Source organism: Nanorana parkeri, unplaced genomic scaffold (genome assembly GCF_000935625.1).
Source record: "Nanorana parkeri isolate BGI_ZX_2015 unplaced genomic scaffold, ASM93562v1 scaffold220, whole genome shotgun sequence".
Taxonomy (NCBI): domain Eukaryota; kingdom Metazoa; phylum Chordata; class Amphibia; order Anura; family Dicroglossidae; genus Nanorana; species Nanorana parkeri.
Window position 1 is genome coordinate 1,209,373 of NW_017306488.1, and position 6,213 is coordinate 1,215,585.

Below are 6,213 nucleotides of genomic sequence, written 5' to 3' on the forward strand. Positions count from 1 at the left end.
CAGACGCACTTTGCTGAATGATGGCCAGCGCATGTGTACTTTGCTGAATGCCAGTCAGGGTGCATGCACTTTGCTGAACGCCGGCCAGGGTGCATGCACTTTGCTGAAAGCTGGCCAGCGCATGTGTACTTTGCTGAATGCCAAGCAGGGTGCATGCACTTTGTTGAATGCTAAGCATGGTATGTGTACTTTGCTGAATGCCAAGCATGGTGCATGCACTTTGCTGAATGCCGGCCAGGGTGCATGCACTTTGCTGAATGCTGGCCAGTGCCTGTGTACTTTGCTGAATGCCAAGCAGCGGGGCGCATGCACTTTGCTGAATGCCAAGCAGGGCACATACACTTTGCTGAATGTCAAGCAGGGCGCATGCACTTTGCTGAATGCCAAGCAGGGCACATACACTTTGCTGAATGCCAAGCAGGGCACATACACTTTGCTGAATGTCAAGCAGGGCGCATGCACTTTGCTGAATGCCGGCCTAGGCACAATGATATTGCTGAATGCCGGCCAGGCGACTTGCACATTGCTGAATGGCAGCCAGGGCATATGCACTTTGCTAAATACTGGCCAGTGCACTTGCTGAATGTCGGTCAGGGCACAAGCACATTGCTGAAATCTAGCCATGGATTTCATGGCTGAAAATCCAGCCATGGATAAATACTGGCCAGTGCACTTTGCCGAATGGTGGCCAGGGTGCTTGCACTTTGCTGAATGCTGGCCAGGGCACATGCACATTCCTGAATGCCAGCCAGGGCATGTGCACATTGCTGAACGCCAGGTAAGGCACAAGCACTTGGCTGAATGCCGACTAGGGCACATGCACATTGCTGAATGCCAGGCAGGGCAAGTACAATTTCCTAAATGCTGGCCAGACGACATACACTTTGCTGAATGTTGGTGCAAGTAATCCTGGTATATACAGTACAGTCTGACGTGAAAGATGAAACCTCACACCAGAAGTTGGGGACCAGCACCTACAAGGATAGAGGGGGGCAGATCAAATAAGCATCTCATGCAAACTCCATTTAGAAGGTACAGGAATGTACCCAAATCCCATTGTTTACATGCGTACAGTACAACCCACAGTGTAGAGACAGACTGTGCCTATTTGTTATGCACTTAGGTGCATTGCAGCCCATTCAGACATACTACAAGATATGGTCAGAGAGTGCAGACATACTACAGGAGATAGTTAGAGACTTCATACATACTACAGGAGATAATCAGAGACTATGAGTATGCTATAGGAGATGGTCATAGACCGGGGACATACTGTAGGAGACAGTCATAGACTGTGAACATATGTGAGAATGCAAAAGATCACTGCTATTAAAGCTCCTTTACCAGTTCCACATTTGTGCTCCCTACAGTCCCCTTTAAAATATCTTGTACTACAATGAATACTTTTTCTGAGCAAGATCCATTAAAAAAAATATCACAAAGGCAAAAAAACTGAAAACAGATGGACAGCAAAGAAAAGTGTGAGATAAAGTGAAAGAAATAAGCCAAATTATGTAATCACTAGAAACCGGCCTGAGAGCTATTGCTGACAGGCGTTCTTTTTAAAGGAGAACTATGGGGTTAAGGCTTTTCCCCATAGTTCTCCTTAGGGTAACGGGAGGACACAAACTAGCATCCTCCCATCATCCTAGGCTCAGTATACTGTGAGCTGTAGCTCGCGGTATACTGAGACGCCGCAGCTGAAGCGGATCCCGACAATTGTGCCGGGATCCGCCCAGATGCGTGACTGACAGTTGGCTCTGCCTATCTAGAGGCAGAGCCAGCTGTACCAGCACCCTCCCCCGTCCAGCGCTGGCGGATCAGAGCGGGGAGAGGGGAATCCAGCCCCTCCCCTGTCACGGCAGAGAGCCGTGACAGGATCGAGAAGTGAGCGAGCGCCGGTATGTGTTCGCTCACCTCCCGATCTACTGAGCCGACCTGTGACAGTCTCATTGTCACAGGTCGGCTAGAACTATGAGGTGAGTGAAAAGCACTCATCTCATAGTTCTCCTTTAAACACTGCGTTTACTATGCAAATGCGCAATGTGCCAACAACTGCTAGGAGTTAAGCTGGCCATACATTGTACAAATTTCCGCCTGTTCTTCATCAACTGGCCAAAATTCGCACAGTGGTTGCCGACAGTCGACACCCTTTCAGGCGGCAACCCTCGATCCGCTTATCGAAGGAGCTGGTTGGAAAATCTTTGTACGAAGAGAGCTGGCAGCCAATGAGCTGCCGACTCTGTTCGGGGATTCTGATAGCAGCCACCGACTCTAACGCTGCGTTCTTCATTAAAACGCAATGAAGTGAATGCTGCATCCAGCTCCAACGCTGCGTTCTCCATTAAAACACAATGAAGTGAATGCTGCATCCAACTCCAATGCTGCGTTCTCAATTAAAATGCAATGAAGTGAATGCTGCATCCGGTTTCAATGCTGCATTCTCCATTAGAAACAATGAAGTGAATGCTGCATCCAGCTCCAACGCGGCGTTCTCCATTAAAACGCAATGAAGTGAATTCTGCATTCAGCTCCAATGCTGCGTTCTCCATTAAAACGCAATTAAGTGAATGCTGCATTCAGCTCCAATGCTGCATTCTCCATTAAAACACAATGAAGTTTATTTTCTATTTTTTTTAACCATTATGGTTTAAGCTTTTTTTTTATTTATATTGGTTAATTTAATTCAGCATGACATTAACAAATGCACAAATTGAAAAAAAATCCAATTATCTGTAACAATAGCATAAATTATGAAATGAAATTCATACTTTTTCTTGTTCAGCTATTTATTTATTTTTAAGGTTTTTAAAATGACAAAAAGTCGGTTTTATTCATGTCAGTCATTCCGTTGTACAACATTTGAGGAAGAAAGGAGCTATTTTATATGGTATTCTGCAACCTGAAGTAAGAAGAGATGATGGGGGCATTCAGGGCAGAGGGGAAAAGATGCTTGAGGGGGAGGGGGTTGCGCAGTTAAGAAAGGGGCAGGGCTAGGAAAAAGTGGCCAGTGGGAGCGAGCTAGCCATTTTTAGTAGCAGATTTGTACTATCCATGTCAGAGTCTGAGAAGGCACTGTTGAAAGTTTACATGCAAAAAATGTGGGACCCTTAGTGCATAGTCATTAAGCAGGGTCCAGTACAATCTAGCTTTAACGTTGGGCACGTGGAGGGCTCCAGACAACCATGACTTGGCAATTAAAACTCACAAGAGTTATTGGGGTGGTCCTTGGAAGAGAATGTGTAGGAGTCAGTAAACCTGTTACCATAGCCCCTGAGCTACTGGGCAGGTCCACCAAATGTGGTAGAATGTGCTTGGTTCTGGCCACAATGAAGAGGCGGTTAGGTACCATGAACAACCAGAGAAGTACTTTGTAATTGGTTTCCATGGCTGATGCATGTTAGGAACAAGACTAAGTTGTACTCCTGGGTCCACTCATGTCCTAGCTCAATTCCTAGGTCTGCCTCTCACTTCTGTGCATAACTGAGGCATAGGGGTAAATTTGGACATGAACATACTGTAAAGAAGGGAAATCAATCACGGAGAATGTGGGTCAACTTTGCATCTTGATTCAAGCGCTTTATACAATAACCTGTGGCTCGGAGTATGAGTGGTGGAGATGTAATGATTGACTTGTAAATACAAAAAGATTTTTGGAGTTCTGTAGGTATGGTGTTTATGCTAGGGTATACTCATACTAGGCACGGTTACCTGTACTGTACCCAAGCACAATTGTTACACACTCCCCCTGCTGATCTTTACTTACATTGTGCTGGGCCCAAGCACACTTCTAAGCAATGCCTTATGGGACTTGTTATTCCATGACAGCTAGAGTGCCAAGTTTGCCTACCTCTGCACTAGTCAAATTATCTGAACTTTGGGGGTCAAACATGATCAGACACAGTACGTGCACCTTATGTGAGTACTCCCTTATATTGTTTTTTTTTATCTACAGTAACACCTTTTATTTTTAAACTAAGACCTCATTCACATGTATCCATACATGCATTGTTTACCTGCACCTAGGGACCCTGGATTCAGACAGATTGTATCCAGGGCCATGTGAATGAGGCCTAACACTGATCAAAGTAGGAAAAGGTGCATTTTAAAGGGTAGATTTTCCTTTCTGACCATGTTTCATGTTTCACTCATATTCAGGATATAACATGAAACATGGTCACGCCACTATGCTGGCAGTACTAGCAACCAGTGATGTCAAGTGTGTACCCTGTGTATCATCTATTGTTATTATGTTGCGCTCGGTCCTGGACCGAGCGCAACATAATAACAATTAGACATGTGCACTGCCAAAAAATTCGTTTCGTTTCGTTTTAAATTCGGATTTGTGTTATTTCGTTTTTCAGGATTCGGGTGTGAAAGTCAATTCGGATTCGGATTCGGACGAAATTCGGTAGCGTTAGTACGAACGTTCGTTTCGTTTTCTGTTCTTATTCGTTTCTTATTCGTTTCTTATTCGTTTGCAGCAAAAGCGACATTTGAGGGGGGGGGAATATTTTTCTCCTCTAATGTCACTTTGCTCCAACGAACGAAACGAATAAGAAACGAATAAGAACAGAAAACGAAACGAACGTTCGTGCGAACGCTACCGAATTTCGTAAATGGAAATTCGGATTCGTTTGCATTCGTTATGTCTGTAATTCGGACTTAGGATACATCCGAATGTCTGAATTTACGAAAATTCGTCCGAATTTCGATTCGGAACGAAACGAATCGCACATGTCTAATAACAATCAATAATAATAACAATAGATGATACACGGGTCACCACCAAACATTGTTGCGGCTTGTTCAATATCACTGAGTGTTTTTTATTTTTGCTACTCCTAGCGCAGCGGCTTGTTGTTTTTCAAGTGTGTGCCCTGCCTAATGGGAGAGTAACTTTTTCTGTACTGACCAGTAGCCTGCTTCACCTCCCTATGCCTACTGAGTAAAGGTATGCGGGGGCAATAATGTAAAGCATTTAGATTGTAAGCCCTCAGGGGCAGTGCCCTCCTTACCATCTTGTCATGAATTGTATTGTGATTGCAATGCCTTCCTTATACTGTAAAGCGCTGCGCAAACTGTTGGCGCTATATAAATCCTGAATAATAATAATAATAAAAAAAAAGGGGCACTCTAAATAGGACAACTAATGTAAAGGGGGGACTCTGATGGGAACACCTTTAGTCAGAGTCCCCCCTTTACATTAGTTGAACCCATCAGAGTCCCCCCTTACATTAGTTGTCCCATCAGAGTCCCCCTTACATTAGTTGAACCCATCAGAGTCCCCCCTTACTTTAGTTGCCCCCATCAGAGTCTCCCTTTACATTAGTTGTCCCCACCAGAGCCCACCCTTACATTAGTTGAACCCATCAGATTCCCCCCTTACATTAGTTGTCCCCATCAGAGCCCACCCTTACATTAGTTGTCCGCATCAGAGCCCACCTCGCATTAGTTGTCCGCATCAGAGCCCACCCTTACATTAGTTGCCCCCATCAGAGCCCCCCCTTACATTAGTTGTCCCCATCAGAGCCCCCCCTTACATTAGTTGTCCCCATCAGAGCCCCACTTACATTTATTACAAAAGTAAGGGGGGCACTGTTATGTAGACAGCCAATGTAAAGGGGCACTCTTATGGGGACAACTAATTATTAGTTGTCCTCATTATCTTGCCCCTTTAAATTAGTTGCCCCCAACAGAGTGCCCCCTTATATTGGTTACTAATGTAAGGTGGTACTCTGATGGGGACAACTAATGTAAGGGGTTATTCAGAAGGGGACAACTTATTATTATTATTATTGTTATACACAATTTATATAACACCAACAGTTTGCACAGCACCTTACATCATGGAGGAACACAATACAGTTAATACAATTTCAATACAGGAGTGCCCCGCTCATAAGAGCCTAAAATGTAATAAGGAGCACTCTGAAGGGGACAACTCATGTAAAGGAGCACTCTGATGGGGACCTCAAATGTAAAGGAGCACTCTGATGGGGACATCAAATGTAAGGGACAAACAAAAAGGTACCTTGTCGCACTCCTTACTGGAAAAACCCAAGGTTAAATGAGGGGGGGTGCTCGTAGTGACCTGCGGATGGCGCCGTCACACAGCAAGAAGAAAAACGGATGTCACCAGCACACCAACAGTATTGCAGTCCAAAAAGTTCATTTATTGGAATGCCATGTCACCAAAACGCTTTTGGTTTT